Source organism: Arachis ipaensis, chromosome B6 (assembly GCF_059453495.1).
Source record: "Arachis ipaensis isolate K30076 ecotype BB chromosome B6, ASM5945349v1, whole genome shotgun sequence".
Classification (NCBI taxonomy): domain Eukaryota; kingdom Viridiplantae; phylum Streptophyta; class Magnoliopsida; order Fabales; family Fabaceae; genus Arachis; species Arachis ipaensis.
The window spans coordinates 67479178-67492565 of NC_142441.1; the positions used below are offsets into that span (position 1 = coordinate 67479178).

Here is a 13388-nt window from a genome sequence, read left to right on the forward strand (position 1 = left end):
CCTTTAAGAAGTAATATTTAATTGTCAAACAATTTCTTAATAATTCACAAGCAAAATGTAGAAGAAAATAGATACTCAATTAAATTTTCAACACCAATTAAAGGAACAAAGAAAAAGAAAGAAAAAGAAAATATAGATAATGAAAGTAAAAAAGAAAACTAAATAAGAAAACATGAATAAAAGAAAAAGAAAAATAATAATGAAAAGGTAAAGAAGGAAGAAGAAATAAACCTTGATAATGGATGTGAAAAAGAAAAAGGGAGATAGTGAGAAAGAAGGGAGAAGAAAGAAGGGAGGAAGAAAGAAGAAGTGAAAAGAAAAAGTAGGATTTGGGGAAGAAAAAAGATAAGATATTTGGCAGATTTAGATGAGTTGTGCGGCGCATGCGACGCGGACGCGTGGGTCACGCGTACGCGCGAATAGTGCTTAGGTGAAGTGACGCAGAAGCATCGGTCACGCGGACGCGTGACATGGATTGTGCTGGTGGCGCGAGGGCAGCCTCACGTTCGCACAACTCTCTGTGTGAACCTCATTTTGCCAAATTCTAGGGTGACGCGGTCGCATGGTTGAGGCGATTGCATGAATGGCCATTCGTAGAAAAGCGACGCGGACGCGTGGGGCACGCGTTCGCGTGGTAGGGCTTGTGCTTCTAGCATGAGTCCAACCCAAATCCAGCTCAACTCTCTGCCATACACCCTTTTTACGTCGATATTTTAGGGCATGCGTTCGCGTGTGTGACGCGGACGCGTGGGAGGCCTTTTTTCCCACATGGCGCAGACGCGCGGACGACGCGGTCGCGTGGATCAAATTGTGCCAAAGGCACGCCTCCAGCCACACTCTCGCATGACTCTCTGTAAAATATCTTTTCTTCCTCGAGGCACATATGACGCGAACGCGTCGGCAACGCTGTCGCGTCGCGTATCCCTCTTTTTTTTTGATGCAATATGCAAATGCATATGCAAACTATAGGCACTGGTACTGAGAAGAGTTATTGAAAAAGGAAATTAAGGAGAGGGGGAGGAATGATCATACCATGGTGGGTTGTCTCCCACTTAGCACTTTGCTTTAACGTCCTTAAGTGGGACACTCCACTAGCTCAGTCTTCTACTGTGGGTGGATCTTCCAAGAGGAAGATCTCTAGCTCCTGGTTTTTTGCCATGAAATAACTTCAAGCGATGTCCATTTACCTTTATAAGTTCGGAACTTGAAGGATGGCTCAAGTGAAAGACTCCGTATGGCTCCGCCCTCTCTACTCGATAGGGACCGTCCCATCTGGATCTCAGCTTGCCTGGCATGAGCCGCAATCTGGAGTTGTAAAGGAGGACTAAGTCCCCAGGTTGAAACTCTCTTCTCTTGATGTTCCTATCATGCATAGCTTTCACTTTCTCTTTATACAGCCTGGATTTTTCATAAGCTTCTAGGCGAAGGTTCTCTAATTCTTGCAGTTGCAACTTCTGTTCAACTCCGGCTTTCTCATAGTCCATGTTGATCTCTCTCACCGCCCAGAATGCTTTGTGTTCTATCTCTATTGGGAGGTGACAAGCTTTTCATAAACCAAGCGGAAGGGACTCATTCCTGTAGGTGTCTTGTATGCAGTCTGATATGCCCAAAGCGCGTCTTGTAGCCTGGCGCTCCAGTCCTTCCTATGAGGCTTGACTATTTTCTCCAGAATACGCTTTATTTCTTTATTTGACACTTCCTCTTGTCCATTAGTCTGCGGGTGGTATGCTGTGGCTACTTTGTGAATAACGCCATGCTTCTTCAATAGGGTGCTCAGTCTCCTGTTACAGAAATGGGTACCTTGATCGCTCATGATTGCTCGTGGTGATCCAAAGCGGCAAATAATATAGTTTCTAGCAAAAGAGACAACATTGTTAGCATCATCAGCACGGGTAGGAATTGCTTCCACCCATTTAGAAACATAATCCACAGCTAACAATATGTATGTAAAACCGCTTGAGTTTCGAAACGGTCCCATGAAGTCAATGCCCCAAACATAAAAAATCTCACAGAACAACATAATTTGTTGGGGTATCTCATCCCTCTTGGATATGTTACTAAACATTTGGCATAGGGAACAAGATTTACAGAAAGCAGTAGCATATTTAAAAAGAGTGGGCCACCAGAATCCACAGTCTAGGATTTTTCTAGCTGTTCTTTGAGGACCAAAATGTCCACCACTCTCAGATGAGTGGCAGGCTTCTAAAATGGACTGGAATTCTGATTGAGACACACATCTTCTAATTATCTGGTCAGCACCATACCTCCACAGATAGGGGTCATCCTATATATAATATTTGGACTCGCTTTTCAGCTTGTCCCTCTCGTGCTTAGTAAAATTTGGAGGGAAAGTATGGCTAACTAGATAATTAGCTACAGGTGCATACCAAGGAACTACTTCAGATATTGCATGTAAGCTGTCAAAAGGAAAAGCATCATTGATAGGAGTGGAGTCATCCTTAATGTGCTCAAGGTGACTCAAGTGGTCTACTACTAAATTCTGAGAACCACTCCTATCCTTAATTTCTAAATCAAATTCTTGTAGCAGTAATATCCATCGTATTAGCCTTGGTTTGGACTCTTTTTTGGCTAATAAATACTTTAGAGCTGCATGGTCTGAGTACACTACCACCTTAGTACCAAGTAAATAGGCTTGGAATTTATCCAGAGCAAAAACAATAGCCAAAAGCTCTTTCTCAGTAGTAGTGTAATTAGACTGAGTAGCATCTAATGTCTTGGAAGCATAAGCAATTACGAAAGGATCCTTACCTGCGTGCTGGGCTAGCGCTGCTCCCATAGCATGGTTGGAAGCATCACACATAATCTCAAAGGGCTGGCTCCAGTCTGGTCCTCTCACAATTGGAGCTTGAGTTAAGGCGATCTTCAGCTTGTCGAACACCTCTATACAATCCTCACTGAACTCGAACTCAATATCTTTCTGCAGAAGTTTGGATAAGGGCAGTGCTACCTTACTGAAGTCCTTGATGAACCGCCGGTAGAAACCTGCATGGCCAAGGAACGAACGAACTTCCCTCACGGAGGAGGGGTAAAGCAGACTAGAAATGACATTTACCTTTGCCGGATCTACAGAAATACCAGTGTTAGAGACAACATGTCCTAGTACAATACTGATGAGCGGATAATTTATACGCTTTTTGGCATTGTTTTTACATAGTTTTCAGTATAATTTAGTTATTTTTTAGTATATTTTTATTAATTTTTAATTAAAAATCACATTTCTAGACTTTACTATGAGTTTGTGTGTTTTTCTGTGATTTCAAGTATTTTCTGGCTGAAATTGAGGGACTTGAGCAAAAATCAGATTCAGAGGTTGAAGAAGGATTGCAGATGTTGTTGGATTCTGACCTTCCTGCACTCAAAGTGGATTTTCTGGAGCTACAGAACTCCAAATGGCGCGCTCTCAATTGCGTTGTAAAGTAAACATCCAGGGCTTTCCAGCAATATATAATAGTCCATAATTTGATTAAGGATAGATGACGTAAACTGGCGTTAAACGCCAGTTCCATGCTGCATTCTGGAGTCAAACGCCAGAAACAGGTTGCAAAGTGGAGTTAAACGCCAGAAACAGGTTGCAAAGTGGAGTTAAACACCAGAAACAGGTTACAAACTGGCGTTCAACTCCAAGAAAGACCTCTACACGTGTAAAGCTCAATGCTTAGCCCAAGCACACACCAAGTGGGCCCCGGAAGTGGATTTCTGCATCATTTACTCATTTCTGTAAACCCTAGTAACTAGTTTAGTATAAATAAGACTTTTTACTATTATGTTTACATCGGGAGTTTTCATCTTTAGTTTCATCTTTAGATCACGTTTGGGGGGCTGGCCATTCGGCCATGCCTGAACCTTCATCACTTATGTATTTTCAACGGTAGAGTTTCTACACACCATAGATTAAGGTGTGGAGCTCTGCTGTTCCTCAAAGATTAATGCAAAGTACTACTGTTTTTCTATTCAATTCAACTTATTCCGCTTTTAAGATGTTCATTCGCACTTCAATATGATGGATGTGATGATCGTGACAGTCATCATCATTCTCACTTATGAACGCGTGCCTGACAACCACCTCCGTTCTACCTTAGATTGAATGGATATCTCTTGGATATCTAATACAGGGGACCGAGTCCGAGATATTAGAGTCTTCGTGGTATAAGTTAGAACCCATGGATGGCCATTCCTGAGATCCAAAAAGTCTAAACCTTGTCTGTGGTATTCCGAGTAGGATCTGGGAAGGGATGGATGTGATGAGCTTAAAACTCGCGAGTGCTGGGCGTAGTGACAGACGCAAAAGGATCAATGGATCCTATTCCAATATGATCGAGAACCGACAGATGAATAGCCGTGCCGTGACAGAGCATCTTGGACCATTTTCACTGAGAGGACGGGAAGTAGCCATTGACAACGGTGATGCCCAACATACAGCTTGCCATGGAAAGAAGTAGGAAGGATTGGATGAAGACAGCAGGGAAGCAGAGGTTCAGAGGGACGAAAGCATCTCTATACGCTTATCTGAAATTCTCACCAATGAATTACATAAGTACCACTATCCTATTTTATATTTTATTTATCTTTTACTTATCAATTCATAAAATCAGTTGAATCCGCCTGACTGAGATTTACAAGGTAACCATAGCTTGCTTCAAGCCAACAATCTCTGTGGGATCGACCCTTACTCACGTAAGGTTTATTACTTGGACGACCCAGTGCACTTGCTGGTTAGTTGTATGAAGTTGTGAAACAGAATTAGGAACATGAACGTGCGTATTGAGTTTTTAGCACCGTTACCAAGAATGGAATGATCACGATTTCGCACACCAAGTTTTTGGCGCCGTTGCCGGGGATTGTTCGAGTTTGGACAACTGACGGTTCATCTTGTTGCTCAGATTAGGTAATTTTATTTTAATTTTAATCTTTTTGTTTTTACTCTTTTATTTTCAAAAAATACAAAAAGAAAAAAAAATTTAACAAAATCATAAAATCCAAAAATAATTTGATGTTTCTTGTTTGAGTCTAGAGTCAAGTTTTAAGTTTGGTGTCAATTGCATCTTTTTAATTTTCTAAAAAAATTATTTTCGAAAATTTCATGCATTGCATTCTTCATGATCTTCAAGTTGTTCTTGGCCAGTCTTCTTGTTTGATCTTCATATTTCCTTGTTTTGTGTCTTTTCTTATTTTTCATATGCATTCTTGAATTGTTAATGTCTAAAGAATAAAAAATTTTAAGTTTGGTGTCTTGCATGTTTTCTTTTCTTGAAAATTTTTCAAAAATAAGTTCTTGGTGTTCATCTTGACATTCAAAGTGTTCTTGGTGTTCATCTTGATATTCATAGTGTTCTTGCATGCATCACATGTTTTGATCCAAAATTTTCATGCATTAAGTCTTTGGGTTGTTTTTCTCTTTCTTCATTGAAAATTCAAAAATCAAAAAAATATCTTTCTCTTATTTCACTCATAATTTTCGAAAATTTGATTTGATTTAGTCAAAAATTTTTAAAATTTAGTTATTTCTTATGAGTCAAATCAAATTTTCAATTTAAAAATCTTATCTTTTTCAAATCTTTTTCAAAAATCAAATCTTTTTCATTTTTCTTTCATAATTTTCAAAAATTCCAAAATGATTTTCAAAAATCTTTTTCTTATTTTGTTTCATAATTTTAAATCTTTACTAACAATTAATGTGATTGATTCAAAAAAATATTAAGTTTGTTACTTGCCTAGTAAGAAAGGTTCAATCTTTAAACTCTAGAATCATATCTTTTTAGTTTCTTGTTAGTCAAGTAATCAACTTTAATTTTCAAAATCAAATCTTTTTAAATTTCTTTTTCAAATCTTTTTCAAATTAAGTTTCAATCACATCTTTTTCAAAATCTCTTCTAACTTCCTTTCTAACTTCTTACCTTTTTAAAATTGATTTTCAAATTTTTTTTAATCAATCCTATCTTTTGTTTCAATCATATCTTTTTCAAAACTACCTAACTAATTCTCTCTCTCTAATTTTCGAAAATCCCTTCCCCCTTTTCAAATTTCTTTTTTTTATTAACTAATTGTTTTAATTTTTAATTTAATTTGATTTCAATTTTAATTTCCAAAATTTAACTTTAAATTTTATTTTTAATTTAATTAATTTTCGAAATTCCCTCTCTCTCATCTCCTTCTAATTATTTATTTATTTACTAACACTTCTCTTCATCTCAAAATTCAAACCCTCTCTTCCTTTTGGTGTTCAAATTTCTCTTCTTCTATTCTTCTATTCTTATACTCACATACAAGAATCTCTATACTGTGACATAGAGGATTCCATATTTTCTTTTCTGTTTTCTTCTTTTTCAAATGAGCAGGAACAAGGATAAGAACATTCTTGTTGAAGCTAATCCTAAACCTGAAAGGACTCTGAAGAGGAAGCTAAGGGAAGCCAAAGCACAACTCTCTGGAGAAAATCTGACAGAAATTTTTGAAAAAGAAGAAAACATGGCCGAAAATAATAACAATGCAAGAAAGATGCTTGGTGACTTTACTGCACCAAATTCCAATTTCCATGGAAGAAACATCTCAATTCCTGCCATTGGAGCAAACAATTTTGAGCTGAAACCTCAATAAGTTTCTCTGATGCAATAGAACTGCAAGTTTTCTGGACTTCCATCCGAAGATCCTTTTCAGTTCTTAACTGAATTCTTGCAGATCTGTGATACTGTTAAGACCAATGGGGTTGATCCCGAGGTCTACAGGCTTATGCTTTTCCCGTTTGCTGTAAGAGACAGAGCTAGAGTATGGTTGGACTCTCAACCTAAAGATAGCCTGAACTCTTGGGTAAGCTGGTCACGGCTTTCTTAGCCAAGTTCTTTCCTCCTCAAAAGCTTAGTAAGCTTAGAGTGGATGTTCAAACCTTCAGACAGAAAGAAGGTGAATCCCTCTATGAAGCTTGGGAGAGATATAAGCAACTGACCAAAAAGTGTCCTTCTGACATGCTTTCAGAATGGACCATTCTGGATATATTCTATGATGGTCTATCTGAAATATCAAAGATGTCATTGGACCATTCTGCAGGTGGATCCATTCACCTAAAGAAAACGCCTGCAGAAGCTCAAGAACTCATTGACATGGTTGCAAATAACCAGTTCATGTACACTTCTGAAAGGAATCCTGTGAATAATGGGACGCCTCAGAAGAAGAGAGTTCTTGAAATTGATACTCTGAATGCCATATTGGCTCAGAACAAAATATTGACTCAGCAAGTCAATATGATTTCTCAGAGTCTGAATGGAATGCAAGCTGCATCCAACAGTACTCAAGAGGCATCTTCTGAGGAAGAAGCTTATGATCCTGAGAACCCTGCAATAGCAGAGGTGAATTACATGGATGAACCCTATGGAAACACCTATAATTCCTCATGGAGAAATCACCCAAAACTCTCATGGAAGGATCAACAAAAGCCTCAATAAGGCTTTAATAATGGTGGAAGAAACAGGTTTAGCAATAGCAAGCCTTTTCCATCATCCACTCAGCAAAAGACAGAGAGTTCTGAGCAGACCCCATCTAGCTTGGCAAACATAGTCTCTGATCTATCTAAGGCCACTCCAAGTTTCATGAATGAAACAAGGTCCTCCATTAGAAATCTGGAAGCACAAGTGGGCCAGCTGAGTAAAAGGATCATTGAAACCCCTCCTAGTACTCTCCCAAGCAATACAGAAGAAAACCCAAAAGGAGAGTGCAAGGCCATTGAATTGATCATCATGGCCGAACCTGCAAGGGAGGGAGAGGACGTGAATCCCAGTGAGGAAGACCTCCTGGGACGTCCAGAGATCAATAAGGAGTTTTCCTCTGAGAAACCAAAGGACTCTGAGGCTCATCTGAAGACCATAGAGATTCCATTAAACCTCCTTATGCCATTCATGAGCTCTGATGAATATTCTTCTTCTGAAGAGAATGAAGACATTACTGAAGAGCAAGTTGCCAAGTACCTTGGTGCAATCATGAAGCTGAATGCCAAATTATTTGGTAATGAGACTTGGGAAGATGAACCTCCCTTGCTCATCAATGAACTAAATGATCTGGATCAACTGAGATTGCCTCAGAAGAAACAGGATCCTGGAAAGTTCTTAATACCTTGTACCATAGGCACCATGACCTTTGAGAAGGCTCTATGTGACCTTGGATCAGGGATAAACCTCATGCCACTCTCTGTAATGGAGAAACTGGGAATCTTTGAGGTGCAAGCTGCCAGAATCTCATTAGAGATGGCAGACAACTCAAGAAAACAGGCTTATGGACTAGTAGAGGACGTGTTAGTAAAGGTTGAAGGCCTTTACATCCCTGCTGATTTTATAATCCTAGACACTGGGAAGGATGAGGATGAATCCATCATCCTTGGAAGACCCTTCCTAGCCACAGCAAGAGCTGTAATTGATGTGGACAGAGGAGAGTTGGTCCTTCAACTGAATGAGGACAACCTTGTGTTTAAAACTCAAGGATCTCCTTCTGTAACCATGGAGAGGAAGCATGAAAAGCTTCTCTCACTGCAAAGTCAACCAAAGACCCCACAGTCAAACTCTAAGTTTGGTGTTGGGAGGTCCCAACCTTGCTCTGATTATCTGTGAGGCTCCATGGGAGCTCACTGTCAAGCTATTGACATTAAAGAAGCGCTTGTTGGGAGGCAACACAATGTTATTTAATCATTTTTATTTTCTCTTTGTTATTTCATGTTTTATTAGGTTGATGATCATGTGGAGCCACAAAAACTACTAAAAAAATTCGAAAACAGAATGAAAAACAGCATTGAAAACAGCACACCCTGGAGGAAGGGCTTACTGGCGTTTAAATGCCAGTAAGGAGCATCTGGCTGGCGTTTAACGCCAGAACAGAGCATGAAACTGGCGTTAAACACCAGAAACAAGCAGCAGTCTGGCGTTTAAATGCCAGGATTGCACCCAGAGGAAAGTTGGCGTTAAACGCCAGAAACAAGCACCAGACTGGCGTTTAACGCCAGAAACATGCACCATACTGGCGTTCAACGCCCGAAACATGCTATGGACTGGCGTTGAATGCCCAAAACAAGCAAGGAAGTGGCGTTTAATAACAGAAACATGCTGCAGTCTGGCGTTAAACGCCAGGATTGCATATATGGGGCGTTTTACACGTCTAAAAGGTGCAGGGATGAAAAATCCTCAAACACCTCAGGATCTGTGGACCCCACAGGATCCCCACCTACTTCTTCTCTCCTTTTCACACCTTTCCATAACTCTCTTCCCCAAATACCCCTCACCAATCAACTCAATCACTCTTCTCCATCACCTCTTCACCAATCACATACATCCTTTCTTCCCCAAAAAACCCCACCTACCTTTAAATTCAAAATAATTTCCCTCCCAAACCCAACCCTAAATGGCCGAACCCTAAACCCCTCCCCACTCCTATATAAACCCCTCATTCCCTCTTCATTTTCACACAACAAAACCCTCTCTTCTTCCCCTTGGCTGAAACCCTCTCTCTCCCTCTCCTCCATTTTTCTTCTTCTTCTACTTCTTTCTTTCTTTTTTTGCTCGGAGATGAGCAAACATTTTAAGTTTGGTGTGGTAAAAGCATAGCTTTTTATTTTTCCATAACTATTTATGGCACCTAAGACCAGAGAAACCTCTAGAAAGAGGAAAGGGAAGGCAATTGCTTCCACCTCTGAGTCATGAGAGATGGAGAGATTCATCTCAAAGGTCCATCAAGACTACTTCTATGAAGTTGTGGCCAAGAAGAAAGTGATCCCTGAGGTTCCTTTCAAGCTCAAGAAGAATGAGTATCCGGAGATCCGACTTGAAATCCAAAGAAGAGGTTGGAAAGTTCTCACCAACCCCATTCAACAAGTCAGGATCCTAATGGTTTAAGAGTTCTATGCAAATGCATGGATCACTAGGAACCATGATCAAAGTGTGAACCTGAATCCAAAGCATTGGCTTACCATGGTTCGGGGGAAATACTTAGATTTCCGTCTGGAAAATGTAAGGCTGGCGTTCAACATGCCAATGATGGAAGAGAACGCACGCCCCTACACAAGAAGGGTCAACTTTGATCAAAGTTTGGACCAAGTCCTCATAGACATATGTGAGGAAGGAGCTCAATGGAAAATTGACTCAAGAGGCAAGCCGGTTCAATTAAGAAGGCATGACTTCAAACTAGTGGCTAGGGGATGGCTAGAGTTAATTCAAACGCTCAATTATTCCTACTAGTAACCGGTCTGAAGTTACTATAGACCGGGCCATCATGATCCATAGTATCATGATTGGGGAAGAGGTGGAAGTTCATGAGATTATACCTCAAAAACTCTACAAGGTGGCTGACAAGTCCTCCACTTGGGCAAGGTTAGCCTTTCCTCACCTCATTTGCCACCTCTGCAATTCGGCTGGAATTGACATAGAGGGAGACATCCTCATTGAAGAGGACAAGCCCATCACTAAGAAAAGGATGGAGCAAATAAGAGATCATGGACCTCAACATGAGCATGAGGAAATTCCTCACCATGAAATTCCTGAGATGCCTCAGGGGATGCACTTTCCTCCACAGGAGAATTAAGTTCCAACATGGGACAACTAAGGGTGGAGCACCAAGAGCACTTCATCATCCTCCATGAAATTAGAGAAGATCAAAGAGCTATGAGGGAGGAGCAATAAAGACAAGGAAGAGACATAGAGGAGCTCAAAAGCACCATTGGTCCTTCAAGGAGAGGAAGACGCCACCCCCACTAAGGTGGACTCATTCCTTAATCTCCTTGTCTATTTATTTTTTGTTTTTCGGTTTTTGAGCCTTATGTGTTATTTATGTTTGTGCCTTTACTACATGATCATTAGTGTCTAAGTGTCTATGCCATAAAGTTATGAATATGAATCCATCACCTCTCTTGAATGAAAAATGTTTTAATTACAAAAGAACAAGAAGTACATGGTTTCGAATTCATCCTTGAAACTAATTTAATTATTTTGATGTGGTGACAATACTTTTTGTTTTCTAAATGAATGCTTGAACAGTGCATATGTCTTTTGAATTTGTTGTTTATGAATGTTAAATATGTTAGCTCTTAAAAGAATGATGAACAGGAGAAATGTTATTTGATAATCTGAAAAATCATAAAAATGATTCTTGAAGCAAGAAAAAGCAGTGAATACAAGAACTTGCGAAAAAAAAAAAAAGAAAAATAGCGAAAAAAAAGAGAAAAAAAAAAGAAAAAGCAAGCAGAAAAAGCCAAAAGCTCTTTAAACCAAAAGGCAAGAGCAAAAAGCTAATAGCCCTTAAAACCAAAAGGCAAGGGTAAATAAAAAGGATCCAAGGCTTTGAGCATCAGTGGATAGGAGGGCCTAAAGGAATAAAATCCTGGTCTAAGCGGCTAAACCAAGCTGTCCCTAACCATGTGCTTGTGGCGTGTAGGTGTCAAGTGAAAACTTGAGACTGAGCGGTTAAAATCAAGGTCCAAAGCAAAAAAAGAGTGTTCTTAAGAACCCTGGACACCTCTAATTGGGGACTTTAGCAAAGCTGAGTCACAATCTGAAAAGGTTCACCCAATTATGTGTCTGTGGCATTTATGTATCCGGTGGTAATACTGGAAAACAAAGTGCTTAGGGCCACGGCCAAGACTCATAAAGAAGCTGTGTTCAAGAATCATCATACTGAACTAGGAGAGTCAATAACACTATTCGAAATCTGAAGTTCCTATAGATGCCAATCATTCTAAACTTTAATGGATAGAGTGAGATGCCAAAACTATTCAAGAGGCAAAAAGCTACAAGTCCCGCTCATCTGATTGGAGCTAAGTTTCATTGATATTTTGGAATTTATAGTATATTCTCTTCTTTTTATCCTATTTGATTTTTAGTTGCTTGGGGACAAGCAATAATTTAAGTTTGGTGTTGTGATGAGCGGATAATTTATACGCTTTTTGGCATTGTTTTTACATAGTTTTCAGTATAATTTAGTTAGTTTTTAGTATATTTTTATTAGTTTTTAATTAAAAATCACATTTCTGGACTTTACTATGAGTTTGTGTGTTTTTCTGTGATTTCAGGTTTTTTCTGGCTGAAATTGAGGGACTTGAGCAAAAATCAGATTCAGAGGTTGAAGAAGGACTGCAGATGCTGTTGGATTCTGACCTCCCTACACTCAAAGTAGATTTTCTGGAGCTACAGAACTCCAAATGGCACGCTCTCAATTGCGTTGGAAATTAGACATCTTGGGCTTTCCAGCAATATCTAATAGTCCATACTTTGATTAAGGATAGATGATGTAAACTGGTGTTGAACGCCAGTTCCATGCTGCATTCTAGAGTCAAACGCCAAAAATAGGTTGCAAAGTGGAGTTAAACGCCAGAAACAGGTTACAAACTGGCGTTCAACTCCAAGAAAAACCTCTACACGTGTAAAGTTCAATGCTCAGCCCAAGCACACACCAAGTGGGCCCCAAAAGTGGATTTCTGCATCATTTACTCATTTCTGTAAACCCTAGTAACTAGTTTAGTATAAATAGGACTTTTTACTATTATATTTACATCGGGAGTTTCCATCTTTAGTTTCATCTTTAGATCACGTTTGGGGGGCTGGCCATTCGGCCATGCCTGAACTTTCCTCACTTATGTATTTTCAACGGTAGAGTTTCTACACACCATAGATTAAGGTGTAGAGCTCAGCTGTTCCTCAAAGATTAATGTAAAGTACTACTATTTTTCTATTCAATTCAACTTATTCTGCTTCTAAGATGTTCATTTGCACTTCAATATGATGGATGTGATGATCGTGACAGTCATCATCATTCTCACTTATGAACGCGTACCTGACAACCACCTCCGTTCTACCTTAGATTGAATGGATATCTCTTGGATATCTAATACAGGGGACCGAGTCTGAGATATTAGAGTCTTTGTGGTATAAGTTAGAACCCATGAATGGCCATTCCTGAGATCCGAAAAGTCTAAACCTTGTCTGTGGTATTCGGAGTAGGATCTGGGAAGGGATGGCTATGACGAGCTTAAAACTCGCGAGTGCTGGGCGTAGTGACAGACGCAAAAGGATCAATGGATCCTATTCCAATATGATCGAGAACCGACAGATGAATAGCCGTGCTGTGACAGAGCATCTTGGACCATTTTCACTGAGAGGACGGGAAGTAGCCATTGACAACGGTGATGCCCAACATACAGCTTGCCATGGAAAGGAGTAGGAAGGATTGGATGAAGACAGCAGGAAAGCAGAGGTTCAGAGGGACGAAAGCATCTCTATACGCTTATCTGAAATTCTCACCAATGAATTACATAAGTACCACTATCCTATTTTATATTTTATTTATCTTTTACTTATCAATTCATAAAATCAGTTGAATCCGCCTGACTGAGATTTACAAGGTAA

The 13388-nt window shown here is 39.6% G+C and overlaps 1 non-coding gene across 1 annotated transcript; it reads right to left on the reverse strand.

The window, feature by feature from the left end:
* Positions 1–6878: 6878 nt before the first annotated feature.
* On the reverse strand, positions 6879–6986 carry LOC148561166 (small nucleolar RNA R71). The gene has a single exon (XR_015887591.1). It is a non-coding gene; the product is annotated as a small nucleolar RNA R71 (small nucleolar RNA).
* Positions 6987–13388: the final 6402 nt, after the last annotated feature.